The following is a 15,855-nucleotide window of genomic DNA, read 5'->3' as shown; positions in this document are numbered from 1 at the left end:
GAACAGAGTATAATGTGTTGTTTTCAAACAGCCTCACTCCTGTGTTTCATTTTGATGCTCCCAAATGTGTTTATCCGGGGACTTGTTCCCTTTAATAATAATAATAATAATAATAATATTCCCTTTATTAGTCCCACAATGGGGAAATTCGAGATTCGAACCCAGGCCTCCTGGGGAGACTGGGTCCTGAACGCGGCGCCTTAGACCACTCGGCCATCCTTTTCTCTCCATTGCCGCCATTTTCTTTGGCCAGCTCTGGGCTATCATCTTGCGGGTTGTCAAGCCGTTGTCTAAGAAAAGCACCCCATGTTGAAGTGAAATGGCATGAGTGATGGATTACTCCCTTCACTAGGCAGGCTTTTCATCTCTCACGTGAATGTCCACCACCGTGTGAGGATTACTTGGGTATTAGGAATGTGTTTTTACTTGTTTTGGTTTTTTTTTGTTCTTTAAGAGTTCAATAGTTCATTATGCTGAAAAAAAGATGCAGACGAAAAGGGCTAATATTGCTCCGTACGTTCACATGCCAAAGCAGGAATGAGCTTGCTATATATTTTTTTTAGTCACATGATTTATTTGGAGTTTTAAGGTCTTAGTAGGATTCAAATTAGTCCATTAAGGCAGTGTTTCCATACCGTTATCGAGCCAAAGCACACACGTAAAAGAAAAAAAATGATAATAAATGAATAAAATGCACAGAACACCACAAAACAAAAAATATCTCAGTTTCCTCACAAATGCACTTACTCATCATGACACATGGCGTTGTTTAGTTGAACACAATTCCTGATAGTTGCAGGAATTACAGGAACACACGCACATAGACACACACACACATGCACACTCACGTACACACAACAATTTTCAGATGAATAAATTCTTGCGCGACACCTGATTGCAGGCTTTCTCCTTTAAGAAAAGTGCAGCAACATGCAGACAATTTAAACCAAACTACAAACTACACCCCGGGGGCCACGTGCGGCCCATTAAAGGTATTAATCCGGCCCGTCGAACTTGAAAAAAATTAAATGAATAAACCTTGTTAATGTTTTATTTTCTAAATACTGAGGTGTGTCAGAGACAAATATTTTGTTGTAATGTTTTTGTACGCTTTAATTTAAAATTAAAGGTATTTTTTTTTCTCCGATAAGGTGAGGTTCCCAAAACACTTCATCCATCTGCTCCTGGTCCGGCCCCTCTGACAAATTTTAGAACCCATAGAACCCAATCATAACGTTTGCCCACCCCTGATTTTTACAGTAAGAGTTTGAATAGTGTCAATTATGCTGTAAAAAAGACTAATTAATTTTTTTTTATTGCTTTGGCTCCAGCTGAAGAGTACAGGAAGAGTTTGTTTTGTCACTAGAAGTTCTTCTCTTGCTGTTTCAAAATCAGTCAACAAGTTTAATGTCATGCCAAAATGTTATCGCTAGCTAGAGGTTGAGCTACACTGTATTTGTTTACGGGGGAGAGACTGGTGTTTCCACTTGCCGTTCCTGACTGTGTTTTGTGTGGTAACTTGGCATACATTTGTATTGTGCCACCCTCTCTTTTACTGATTGCAAAAGATTGACTACTTTACTTAATTCCTCCTTTATTTTGTGCCATTTAACTTCTATTTACTGCCCCATGGCCATCAAGCATGTTAACATGTGACTTAAAGTATTTCCCATGAAAGTAATAAAACTTTTATTAGAAACTGAAATGAGTTTACATTATTTCCTATGGGAAAATGTGTTATGAAATTCAACGGTTATAATGTCTTGGAAACGGGGCTCCGATGTTGAAGTTAATTGGTCTCTGTAACTTTTCCTGCGTGTTGATGAAACTTGATTGGAAAAACACAAGTCGTCGTCAGAACAAGACTTGCATTGGGAGAGACCCCGTGAGAGAGTTTTGGGGGTATGTGAGCCACGGCATGGCGGGTTCTTCGCTTCGGTTGAAGTTGAATTTGTAAGTGACAGGGAGAAGGCGTGATGCTGGGGAGTGTTAAAGCAGCAGTTGACACTTTCCACTGTAGCCAGTCAGGCAACTTGTCTTCTTGAGTGCCGGCGTCTTATCGTCAGCGCGTGGCAGAAATATATCGAGGGGGAAGCATCCGGAAGGCAGGCTTGTCAGAGACTGAGAGCGGCGACATTTGACTGAGGCGGCACCGCTCCCTGGGGCTTGAACATGCCGCTAAAAAGCCTTCCTCGTTTCTCTACCCGAGCACAGCTGAGATGCGACTCAAGCCGGTGACCCTTGTTTGCATTTAATCAGAATGCATTGCTGCTGCTTTTGTTTTCACGCGGCTGTCAAAAGCTTAATTTGTCAACCCGGTGGTGTACTTGCGTTAGAGGTAATGTAGAAGACAAAATCAAACCTTTCTGCCTGGTTGGACTACACTAGTGTTTGCAAACCTTTATTCAGACAAGTCAGACATTTTTCATGAGAGAACAAAACCTTACCACACACAGCTAAACAAAAATGAGTATGAATTCTGGAATAATATTCACCTCGTCTGAATTCACTCACAAATTGGATACACAGGTTTATTGTCTGGCATCTCTTCCAAGATGGCAATGACGTATTCTGCCTGTCACTGTACATTGCTGACATAGAGAGATAAACAATGGTATATTTGTTATTAATGAATCATTCTCTGACAAATTAAGTAAAATTGGATCGTCCCCCCCCCCCTGATAAACAATAAACCTCACAGAATTGGATATCCTTGATCATCCATCCGTTTTCTTTCGCCGGGGTTGTTTTAAGGGGGAAGCAGCGTTAGCAAAGAAGCCCATACTTCTCTTTCTCCAGCTACTTCCTCTATCTCCTCCAGGGGAATCCTGAGGCCAGCCTGGTTACATTGGGTTCAAGGTCCTCTTCCTGGTGGGACTTGTCTGGAACACTTAACCAAGAAGGCATCCAGGGGGTATCCTAACTACATGCCCGGGCTCCCTCATCTGGCTCCTTTCAACGTCTCTCAGATGACTGAACTTCTCACCCGATATCGCTTCGGGGGAGCCCTGAGAAGGAACCTCATTTTGGCTGCTTGGATCAGTGTTCTTGTTCTTTCAGTTCCAACCTGTAGCTCCTGACCAAAAGTGAGGGTTCGAACATAGATCGGCGCGCAAATGGAGAGCTTGGCCTTTTGGCTCAGCTCCTTCGACAAACCGTTACAGAGACCGGATCACTGCAGGCACAGAACCGATCTGCCTGTTTATCTCATCCCAACTGAAGACCACGGTCTCATATTTGGCGGGGCGGATTGTCGTCCCAACCGCTTCCCACTCTGAGCAGTAAGTGTCAACAGAATCACATCTGCATATGCAGAAATGTAATACTGACGGTACCAAAAGGGGGCCTCTCAACGCCTTGGCTGCACCTAGAAATTCTGACTATAAAGCTTATGAACAGAATTGGTGACAAAGGGCGGTCTTGCTAGAATCAAACCCTCACTGGAAGCAAATCAGACGGCGCGGTACGGAGCCAAATTACGACGCGGAATAAAATGGCTAAAGGACAAGCAATTAATACCCTGTTCTCCCGCCAAACATCTTACTCCGCGAGGAATCACATTGCTGCTTGGTTTCTGGCTAGTGGACATCATCGCTTGCAATATTTGCTTTTGGCACACGGACAAACTTGTTGGAAATGGTATGTAAGTTGCACGGTGCAAATCCAAGTTCCAGTTGAATTTGAACAGCCTCGCCTGGGCTCTGCAGATGGAGCCAAAGCGAGAAGAAGTGCCATTCATGTTTTTATAGCTTAATAATTCTGCTTGTTTAAACTGTTACTGTTGCACTTGTCTGAATCCTTCATTTCCTACACCAAGGAAAACTATGGATGTTGCACTTTCCTAATACGTTTAATAAATTCATTGGCCCTCGGTTTACGATGGTCCTAACTGTTTTGTGGTTTCGAACGGCAACCAATTTTAAACAATTTATAGTAAATGGTGTCACATAGTAAAAGAAGGCTTGGTCAGTTACCGCCACACTTACTGTTTTTCATTTGATTTGCCCGACTGGGATAGGCTTCAGCTCGCCCGCGACCCTCGTGAGGATAAGTAGGCTGATAATCACTGATGACAGCATTCCGACTTGCATACGAGTTAAGGAGCGGAACACCGCTGTAAGCCTGTTCCTGCAAAAGACAAAGCAGTTTAATGTTTGGCATTATGTTAACTTATTGTGACCAATATTAACCAATTTGCGACCTTAAAACTAAGTTACGTTTGCGGTATTTGGCTATCCGAGTAACTGTTGTGCATTGGTGCTGAGGTTCTGTTCAGTAAATCGGTGTGAGAACAAGAAGCCGATTGAGCTCCTGCTTGGCTTTGGGATGGGTGGTGTATGGCATTGAAGGTCACCCGCTAAGATGCGTTTGGATAAATGGGAACCAACATCCATATCATCGATCGCTGACTTAGCCTTTGAAGTTGTATAGTCTTGCCCTGGAGCCTTTGTCTCGCATGCTGGCTACATGCCTAACCGCCCATTGGGAGTATCTTTAAAGTGGAAGCAGCCATTATCTCTGCAATACAGCTGTGTAAACAAGAGGTGCGTGGTGCGAAATGATGTTATGCCACTTTGGTCACCATCTGTAATACACAGTTCACCTCAAAAAGTGCGGCCTGCCTTGAACACGCAACAGCGTGTGTCAAATGGGAGCCATCCAGTCTCCATGGGGAACAGGGGTTAGGGGGGGGCCAGAGGGCAGGGAGGGGGGCCTCGGCGGTGCTTCATTTCCTCGTTTTAATTGGGCTATCTAAATGCATCCCCAGTTTGTCAATACCCGCTGGGGTGCCTGATAAAAATGATTTGTCTCGTGCATTCGGCGGCATACTCTCCGCTGTTCCCCTCGGAGTGTGCTCACCCCGTCGTCTGTCAGCGGCAGAGTGTAATTTAGAGTGCTCGTTGCTTTTGATTTTCAATGAGTAGCTGGTAAAGATTTGTACCGCTCTGTCCCTTCCCCCTCACCCTTGCCGTCTCATCTTGTTTCCCTTCTCCTGCACTCTTTAACCTGTTACCTACGAGTCAATATACGCAAACGTGACAACGCTCACGATGACACATAAATATGTAGATTTGCACAGGCTCGGCCGCAGTGAAGCTTGGCAACTACCCCGGCAGTTTTTACCATTGTCCTTAACTTGTCTCGCACATTCTGTCGCAATGCAAACTTTCCTAAAGATGGAAAAAAAAAAAAAAACATTGTTTGTTTTGTAGGTATTACCCCATTTCTCCGCACAGTTATGGCGAGTAATTTGTGAAATGAAAATGTGCCTATCGATCAACAATTTGAACAAATTTTCCAGGCAGTGAACTGGTTCTTCTGGTTTAAATGCAAATAACTGGTGATGTTTTTGATTCATGCACCAGTTTTAGCACTGGGAATCTATCTTAATTTGTATGTCGCTCCTGCTGGAATATGTCAGCTTGCAAATGTTAATTACTAGGGAATAAACCCTTAATTAACAAAACTTAATCAACGTGTGTTCGTTTTTATCTTCAAGACGGAAAATGTTAATATCAAGACTCACCAACTGATCCACATTTGTTGTGATAGTCTCTTCAATTCTCTGGAGTTCAGGAAATTGTAAAAGTCAGATAATCTGGCTACTTTTCTTATCCTCGCGAGTACCCGCACCCAAGAGGAAAGCAGTCAAGAAAAGAGCGGTCCTTAAATGTAGCCGTCACAATATATAACACACACACACAAGGATCATGGCGGTTGAAATTGTTCTTCCTTTCGTTTTCCATCTCACGGGTCCGCGGTCCCCATCTGGTCCCAAGGCTTGGTGTCTTCCGGCATTCTGCTATCTTGTCTTTGGTGTATGTGTGTATGGGTGTCTAGATCTCAAATTGTTGTCTTGATGTGTGGGTGCTGCGACTGGGCCCTCGTGAGCCGCCATCAGGACCCCGTTGTGCGAGTCAAATTTGTTGTGTCTTTGGCTTTACAGTGTATGTGGCCGACTGCTTTATCTGTATACAGGCTTTGTGTGTGTGGTAGAAATATCAAATGCAAATCTTGAACAGTCTACGGAATTCAACACATTTAAACTAAGTAATATATGAATATATAACATGTGAGAATAATATAAAACCAGTAAACCCAATCAGTTGTCATTACTGTGGACAGTACTTCTAGTTTTCTTTGTTGATACATGCTTTTTGTTTCATAAATGCTTAACACCTGCAGTAAATATAAACCTGCTAATGTTAATGATCGAGTTCCTGCTACGTAAATACTTTACATAATACCACTAATATAATACAACCCTTCACTCCCAGTACTTTATCTCATTGTCAATCATGGCCTGACGCTTATCTGCAGGAGCGATATGCTTTCTCCGTGGCAGCCTTGAGAGAAATTAGCTAACAAGTTGACAAGAGCAGTAGCCAAGTGTCGGTAAATAGCAATTCTGGCGGGCCGAGGGGTGTGTGTGCGGTTGTGCGTGGGGGGTGTAACAGGTGTTGCCCAGCTGTATCTTTGACCGTGATGACATAGCACTCATGTTAGGAGGCCATCAGCAACAGCAGCAGCAGCACACTAACTTTCACAACTTGCTGTTTATGACACAGGTCAGCATTTTTTCTCCCTGGCACGCAGCCACAATTGCGGAGGAAGAAAAAAGAAAAAAAAGCTCATTCGAGTCGTGTCCACGTCAGGAATTTTAATGTTATTGTTCTAACACAGAGGTGATGAATGAAGTGTTGATTTTTATTTTATTTTTTTTTAAGCAGTATAAAATGAATGATATCAAGCTTTTTCCTTCCGTCAGCCGCACGCCGACTCCCGACCCCAGCCTGACACTCTAGGAGGCTTTATTCCCTGAACCGTGAGAAAGTGTTTTGGCAGACTGGACTTGTTAGGCTTGCACAGACAGTGATATTGATAAAGATTCACCCCCGTCCTGCCGCCTCCAGCGTACTCTCTTCCCATCAGACGATGACTGCAGCCCTCCGCTGCCGAGTCGAGCTGTCTGGCTCGATCCAGGTGTTCATCAGCCTTGGTGAGCGTTCAAGCATTGTTTCCCCACCGGCTTGAATCGTACTACTGACACCGCCGAGCTCCCTTCAGATTGAAAAGGTTGTCACCCCTTTTCAGTGTTGTGGAATGAGCGGGGGGATGGGTACTTGTCACAATGTTATAAATTCATTCTTTGTCGAGGGGGTTGGTGGTTGTGTTGGTGGTGGTCTATGCAAGCCTATTCAAATGTGGGGGTGGGGAAAGTAGTAAAAGGGCCTCACCCGAGGCAACAGTTTTTGCAATTAGCATTTTAGCAATGATTGTGGTGGACCTTCTGTGTTGTCAGTTTGACTTGTCTATGAAGTCACACGCGATTATATTTCTTGCTTGTTTCGGCCCCAAAATATTGATTTGGGGTCAAACTCATGCTTGATGTAATTGCTTCTTTCCATAGTTAACTGCAATACTGTGTAACACTAAAGTCATACGAAACAAAGTCTGGACAGTGATATGCTCTGTCGCCGTCATTATGAAATGCGACGTAACGTGATTGACTATTTCACTTCACAGATCATAGTTTACCACACATTTGTACAAAAAGCATTTTGGGGTATTTTTGAGTTGCAGCCATTGGCGCAGCGGAAAAGTGCTTTTCGTCCTATTTCTCCGGGGTAACATTAAGCAACTGGTGAGCAATGGCGGCTGTTTTTTTTTGTTGAAAATTTTCACATTATTGCTTTAACAACAAAATGAGGGCTTAGAATGCCCGGATGCAATCAACTGGTTCCATAGCTAACCAACGCGCTACTCTGCGACAATTTTGACTGACCCGTGAGAAATGATGATCGTTACACCGTATTGTGGGAATGTTGCAGAGAATGGAAAGAATTGCCCCATTGTGTACTTGATTGTCTCTGAACACCTGTCGATACATCTTTCCTTTTTACCATTTATGGCGGTGAGTTCAATTCGTCAATTTGATTGTGAGTGAACATGACATTTGACTACACTCAACACACCTACGCTGTTTACATCTGCAGAAAATGTGTTCCTTTTCTTCTTCTCTCAGGGGTGCGTGGGTGCTAATTGTTCCCCAGAAGTTTCCCCTGCACAGTCGTGTCTTTGTAATACAATGACAGAGGGTTCCAAAATTCCCCATTTTCAGCAGATAGTTGTGATATTTGATTTTAGGACTTGAAATGAGCAGGATTATATTGTCACGCAGAATAGGCGCCGGAATTACAGCTTAATCAGATGACCCATATCCTGTTTTGTTCAAAGCCAGAATAAAAAAAAAAAGTTTGAGATAAAACAATTGCTGCTCTTGCTGCATGCGCACATCTGCAGCCTCCAGTGAAATTAAGCTGTCGCTCATTGTTAGCAACGCGGAGAAATGTAGAACACATTGCACTTCGCCATTTTCCGCTGTGGAGTTTAAGCCTAGGAGACATTCGACATTACCGCTTAGCGGAAACCCATCATAAGCAGTTTGAATCTTTTAGTTGACTTCTTTAAAAATGCTGTATTTTGTCGGTCGCGCTGCGCCGTTACTACAATTGAAGAGAGACAAACATGGCAGATGACGCCTGGTAAGATAAAACAAAATAGCCTGATTACAAATATCTTACGAGCAAATAGTTACAATCATCGGATTCATTTAATTAACGTATTAAGATCGTTAACGTCCATCGCTCCATTTTCTATTGCGCTTATCTTCACAAGTGTTGAGGGTGAGCTAGAGCCTATCCCAGAATCTGAGCCAGAGGCGAATACACGAGTGCACCCTCCGACTTCAGAACTTTGAATGGGATACGCTAAACACCCGTCCAATGTGCTGCCAATTCTTCACATTCTTCATTTATTTAACATTCCAAGATTCTCAACTGCCATATGTTAAAGTACCAATGGAATGAAAATACTTTTTTTTATTATTTTGTGCTAGCTTTGACAATCTGGTGACCACAGACGCGTGGTTGTGCTGAGTTACTTTGTGTTCGGACTAAACTCAGATCACATTTGTTGTTAATTCCGCTCTTTAGTTGTTTATTTAAAGAAAAAGCAAAGCTAATCTTTTAGAAAACACCCCCCTGTCACCAGTTTGGTTGAATTCTGAGTGGTACGATTTAATTGGCATTTGCTATACTGTCCTTTATACATTCTATTCTTTTATTGTTATTATCGGATTGTGCTGTACACAAGTAACGCTTTCTAAGGCAGGTGATGTCATACCAATACTCACTAAACTGATGTCTGAATAGATTTGTCAAATGCTGGAATCAGAGAAGTACGGTCATTATCATCTTAAATGAATCCCCAATATTGCATGATATTATGAATGGCATCATCTGCAAGCATTTGTCTTGGCTGTGACTTGCAGTGTCAGCATTGTCACCGATTACAAAAAAAAAAAAAAAATCATTACATGGACGGGGGAGCATGGTTGAAGTATTGTCAGATGAGCCAAGTTACAGTCCACACAGTATTACTGGGATAAATGAGCAAACTTCCCTCAAGGTCCCGAGGCCGTGTGATCTATTAAGGCGCTGTCGTCTCGGATGGCGAATCTCACAGAGCAAGGGAATTTTGGGAGGGGAGACTGGTTGTGCTGACATCCTCCTCTCGGTGCCATCCCTCGTCCTTGTAGGACAGAAGAGGGAGGAAAAAAAAAAAAGAGCTCCCGGAGGCTGACTTGGCTGTTCCTTTGAGCTCTGTCATAAATCCCGCCGAACATTTTTGAACATCTGTTGTGGATGATTAGCTCCGTGGCCAGCAGAGTTTGACCACAGGGAGTTGGTAACAGTGTGTTTGGGGATTGTGTGTGTTGGTGCGCACATTTGAAAACAGGCAGAATTTTTAATATTTTGCTTATTTTTCCCCTTGCAACCACTGCTATTGCAAATGTAATTGTAAGGAATGTTATTGCATTGATACATTTCTGCCAGTAGGGGGCACCTATTAACTCCTCATGCTGGATCTTCATCACACGTGTGGCGTTTGGACAAGCTCGGTCCTTGAGTTAAATTCTTTCGAGTTTTATGAATCATCAAATTTCACCGCCATGCACCCTCACGCAATGAAGAAAGCCGTGCTATTCACAATTTTGTCAATTTCTTTTGCCTCTGTCGAGTATACGCTTTAGGTTTGGTAGCAGTTTGACAAAATATGTTGGACAGGTTTTGCTTTGAAGGACCACTGGTAAATTGACATTGTGATCATGCCAATCAAAGTAAAAATTGGGCTAAATTTTTAGAAAAGGTCAGGGGGCAAGCATGCTTTTTTGCCAAATTAATCTTTATATGAACACTTTAAATAGAAAGAGAAAAGAGCTCGGTCAGATTTGGGGGGAAAAAAACCAAAAACAAATCTGATTCCCGTCACCTATGGGCAAACAAAATCTGAATTGACCTGCGGAATGAACAATGCCTTACACCAGGTGTGGGCAAACTACGGCCCGGGGGCCACATGCGGCCCATTCAACGTTTTAATCCCGGCCGCCAAACATGAAAAAAATTAAATGAATAAACTTTTTTAATGTTTTATTTTCTAAATACTCTAGTGTGTCAAACACAGATATTTTGTTGTAATGCTTTTGTTCATTTTTATTTAAAATTAAATGTATTTTTTTTCTCCGATGGGGTGAGGTTACCAAAACACTCACTTCCATCTGCTCTTGGTCTGGCCCCTCTGTTGAATTTTAGAACCTATTGTGGTTCACCAATCAAAAAGTTTGCACACCCCTGCCTTACACCAATTGCTACCAAAATTCAACCGTGTGCATTATAATAAACAGACAGTGCAAGGTTGAGAAAACATTTTACTAAAGCTGTAATTAAAATTGTTTAGTTGACAGTGAAGTAAAGACATTCTTAGGCGGACCTTTCTGGCAGAAATTGAAATGTTTACTTTTGATACTCTGAAGTCTTGTGAGATTTGATGAACTGTTTTTATTGCAACATGTCAGATTGCCACATTCCCCCTGGGAATCTGTCAAGGTTACACTTTGTTGAGTTTCTACTGTAACGATGTGGTGCGCCAAAGGTATTTTTATGGTCTGCTTTATCATGCCATGCTTGTGTACTGGCTAGATTTCATCAGCTCCCCCTCCATGGATTTGAGCCAACACATTAGATAGGCTGGCGGTTTTTAACAAGTAAATCCATACAAAAACAAAAATCATACTACGTGCCATCAACCGCAAGTTGCCGTGTAATTTGAAATTCAGGTGCACTGCAGATTTGTCTCTCATTGGCCATGGCACAACAAGGTAGGGCTCCAGCCCTCTCTCCCTTGCTGCACACTGAAATCTGACACCGGTGACATCACACTGTGGGTTTGGCTTCTCCCATGCCATTGCTGAGCACCCTCTCAGTGTGTGAACAAGCGCTGCTCTCAGAAGGATCGTTCCCAACTGCAACACTCTCCGGCTGGAATTGTAACACGGGGGGAAGAAGAGCACTTTATTTTTTCCCCCCCGTTTTGTGGAATAATACAAGAGCACCTTGAAGAATATTTTGAGGGATAATCCTTATTTTCAATACCATTGGATTGCCTTTACTCGGATTAGAACATACTTCCCTCTGGAATAAGTGCCTGAAAGTGAAAAGGAATAAAACAAGATTTATTTGCAATTAACATGAATGGGTAAGTGAAACATTAAGAGTGAATTTCTGTCTATGTGGAATCTTACTGGTAGAAGATATGGTGCAGGTGCATTTTTGGGGAACTCTAGCGGAGTGGCTCAAGTTGGGCGATCGGAAAAGTTGCTTCTTTTAATCTATGTAATAAAAGTAACGAAGTTGATGTGTCACACTCGAGCAGTCAGGTATTTTCTTCCTTCAGTCTTTTTGTGGGCTTCCCTTTTGTCCTTGCTCACTCTTGCTTGTTAAGCCAAAACAATAGTTTAACCTCGTCTTGGCTTAGCTCTATTGGCTGGCTCTTTGGCAAATTGCCCCGTCTGCCGCGAGCCCTCCCCAAACTTATTCAAGAGTACTTTGAATAGACGGGGTCCATAGAATGTCCCCTAGCTACCGCTGCTAAGGTGAGGCACCCTGCCGTTTTTGCCGAGTTCGGGCCTACGCTGGGGCCAAACAACCTGCTTTTCCAGTTGCCTTTATCTCCCCGGGCAATCCGGAGGCTAGAATTTCAACGGCAAGAATTCCAGTCCAAGGGGGACACGGAGAGACTTTGAAATCCCAGATAATTGCAGGGGCCAACACTCGAAAGCCACAAATTTTTGCTTTTGAAAGCTGTACGGGCTTTTGAGTGTAACCTTCATGCAAATTATTGTTAGATTTTAAGGAACAGGCTCCAATAACCAAATGCAAACCTGGGTGTCTTCCGGACAGTTGTAGCCTTTTCTATTTGCAGTGGTGGGGGTGCTCGAAAGCTACACATTTTGCTTTCAGGAGGTGTCCGGGCCTCAAAAGTATAATTTACACTAAAGTCTATACCATGTTCTTGTTATTTTTAAGGAACAGCCTTGAATAACCATGTTGAAAACATGGGAAACCTTTCGACAAAAGTTAGCCTTTTTCTTTTTGCAAACAGCGGGATTTCTCAAAAGGCACACATGTAGCTTCTGGGAGCTGTTTGTACCTCACGCTCAAAAACGAATCCAGATATTGCTTTCTTTTAAGTAACAGGCTCTAATAAGCGCATGTAAGCAGTCTTTTGGACAGTGGTAGACTTTTCTCTTTAATGATGAGGATTGGTCATCAGCCACAAATTTTGATTCTGGAAATCTGTCCGGTCCTGAAAATATAACCTTCACTTTAAAGGCCTATGTCTTTATTGTTGTACTTTAAGTAATAGGCTCTCAAAAACAGTTGTAAATGTGGGACAAGGTTAGCCTTGTTGCGAGTTAGTTAGCATTCAGTGTTCTCAAGACACAAATTATGCCGGAAGCCATATGTAAATCATGTTAAAGCAAAATTATCTCAAACCATGGGAATATTACATAAAGTAAAATAAATGTTGAACCACAATTTGTTGTCCAGTTGTTTCTCATATATGAGTTATTGTGTGGAGGTCTGGGGACACACATAGAAATCAATCGGAAATGCTGTTCTTGTTTTACACACGAGAGCAATCAGGACCATAAACCCAGCAGATTAGCGTGCACCCACCAATAATCCATTCATAAAATAACATTCGTAAATTGCGGTGGATTGGAAAACTGCTCAGTTTATGTTTAAAGGAAATAGTAACATGCTTCCTTTTTTTTGTTCATAAGATCTAAGAGGAACATCTGTGTTTAGAAAATCAAAAAAACAGAACTAATCTCAAACAGATATGTATCACAATAATACAAAAAGTCTTGTGGCGTAATTAACTCCCTTAAAATGTGTGTGTGTGTGTGTATATATATATATATATATATATATATATATATATATATATATATATATATATATATATATATATATATATACCTTGAGGTAAAAAAAATAAAAAAACAAAAACCACAAAATAGCCACTAGAATGTCTGTTGAGCTGCTGAAAGAAAAAAGACAAATCTGCACGGTCATTTATTGAAACAACGCCAATTCCTGTCCACCCATGGGTGATCCACGGGCCATCTCCCCCTTTCACCTCTGCCATGCTGGTCAGTGACACCTCACACCACTTTTTGCAACTTGACCACGGTCAGTCATTAGTAATGTTGCGGGGAACCACCAGAGTCATCCAGGACGCTATCACAGGAAGTGTCTCCTTATCTTCATTAGATCTTGTGCAAACAAATATCCCTTTTTTTGACTTGAAGGCATTCCTTGGGAATGACTCACACTGTGTCTCTCAGGCAATCTGTCAATTTTCTTCCCTGTAGGATTTCTCAAAAGTAATTATGGATGGGAGCCCATGGATTTTTCCATTCAACTTGATTTCTCATCACGGGTGACTTGGGTAGATGTTTAATGGTCTATTGATGCATGATGGATATACCTAATCACTCTCATCCCATTTGGGACACCAGAGAGGGTTGCTTTAGAATCACAGATCAATGTCTGCGAAGGCCAAACAAAATATCAATATATCGTTGTCTGTTATGATATAGTGTCAATACACGAGCACCCAAAATCAATATCGTTTCTAAATGATCAAAACCCGATAATCTACCATCTCCCTCATACCATCTCTGCCTGTTGGCAAAGGTTGAAAAATGTCTTGCCGAATGGAATGGAATTGAAACATTTTTGTGTTTTGATTGGATTAAAAAGCAATTAATTACTGAGGCTGTAATTAATTTGATTAAACCTTTGAATCGAATCCCACCACTGTGAGTTCCTCTACGATTCCCACCCGTAATTTGCAGCGCTAAAATGAGTCTGAAGCTTTGATGTAGAACAGCCATGTTTGTGATCTGCCTCAAAGAAGTCAAAGTTGTTTGGTTTTTGCGCCAGGAATTCAACTTCCCGCCGGCGACAAGGTCAAAGTATCTGCTTCGTGATGACGAGTTCTAATTGCCAGTCCCCCCGCGCTGCGCTAAATAACGGGTTGATGCAGTGAGAGGGGGGCTGAACACGCCAGATAGTCACGCATAATACTCAACTTCAATCAGCCGCCACCAACCGCGCGGATGTGTTAGTTGTGTTGATAGTCACTTTCCGGGCGCAGTTGTGACATTTTGCTCCTAGCGCGCAGCTCATTCGTTGTGACGGCTGCTGGGATGAGATGTATGAAGGGGAAAAAAAAGTGCTACTTTACCACTAAGATCACTCTAGAAATAGCACGGAGCTCATAGAGCACAGGGGTAAAGTCCAAAAGTGGTCTGTTGTATATGTGCACATTTAGACTGCGTTTATGAACAAATGAGAGACGAAACGTTGTGTATTAACAATATATATGGAGAATTTTGACAATAGGACTACAACTGAAAGAACGCTCTCATGATGACACCAGTATTCAGGAAATCAAAACGTAAGGGGTTCACTAATGAGAGATGCCCAATTCAAATCAATAATACACAAACTATTGGAAAAAACATCTTAAAAAAAACAAAAAACAAAACAAAAAAAAGCACAGACAAATATTGGGACAAAAAACTATAAAAATAAAAATGTAAAAAATGTAGAAGAAATATTTGAAATGAACCAAAAAGACATTTATTTGACAAAAATACAACACAAAAATATACAAAATAACACATTTCACATGAATAGCAAAAAAAATAGTTACAACAGTCATTTTTTCCCATTTTACTATTACACATTTATAACTATAGACAATATTATAAAAAAAATTGTCAAAATTATTGAAAAGGAAATCCCAATTTTAGACAAAACTAAGAAGGCTTTTGAATGTACCTTGCAAACAAGTGCTCTGGCACAGAACAGACCATTTCAGTGAATTATCTCCATCGTACTACTTTTCAACAACGATTTTATCCTTCAAATTTGCGTGTGTTTGCAACTCAGTCCTGTTTTCTCCAACATACTGTAAGGTAGCACCTACCATTCAAACCTGTGGAAATATTTCAAAAAGAACACAAATCCGCTTTGTCAGCGGTGATGTTTCCCTCCTCGCGCAAAACTCATTTCAATCCCATTACGTGGCCATATAAATTGCAGCAGCCTTCGTTTTCGCTTGTCTGCTCGCATTCATTATCGTTTTTGTGCAAGGCTGAATACATACAGTAAAAAAATATTTTACCTGTCATTATGTATGCTGTGTCGCGTGGAACGTCTATTTCCTGAATATTTATGCTGTCCCGACATCTTACAACTGTTGTGTTTTTAACACAACTTGATATATTATGTCACTTGCTTCTGGCAGCATGGTAAAATAGACAAAGATTAAAATAAAAAGTTAATTATACAAATGTATTCCATTAAAAATACACAGAACTGAACACAACACTGCAATATATTTGCCACAAATCAATTACAAATACAACAACAT

At 41.6% G+C, this 15,855-nt stretch overlaps 1 protein-coding gene across 12 annotated transcripts in view; it reads left to right on the top strand.

Moving 5' to 3' along the window:
* Positions 1 to 15,855, top strand: part of LOC148325912 (receptor-type tyrosine-protein phosphatase F-like) — a 204,106-nt gene that overhangs the window by 43,496 nt on the left and 144,755 nt on the right. For 4 of the 12 annotated variants that reach the window (XM_088310237.1, XM_088310236.1, XM_088310235.1 and 1 more), the window contains exon 1: positions 11,325 to 11,598. The exons of the other annotated variants lie outside the window; for them this stretch is intronic. The gene's annotated coding sequence lies outside the window, so the exon portion shown is untranslated. Of the gene's footprint in view, positions 1 to 11,324; positions 11,599 to 15,855 lie in introns of those variants that run through there. 12 annotated transcript variants of the gene reach the window in all.

Source organism: Idiotropiscis lumnitzeri, chromosome 12, assembly GCF_059441095.1.
Source record: "Idiotropiscis lumnitzeri isolate Australia: NSW breed Sydney's pygmy pipehorse chromosome 12, RoL_Ilum_1.0, whole genome shotgun sequence".
Taxonomy (NCBI): Eukaryota; Metazoa; Chordata; class Actinopteri; order Syngnathiformes; family Syngnathidae; genus Idiotropiscis; species Idiotropiscis lumnitzeri.
Note: the sequence above shows the minus strand (reverse complement) of the source record. Positions and strands in the feature narration are given on the sequence as shown.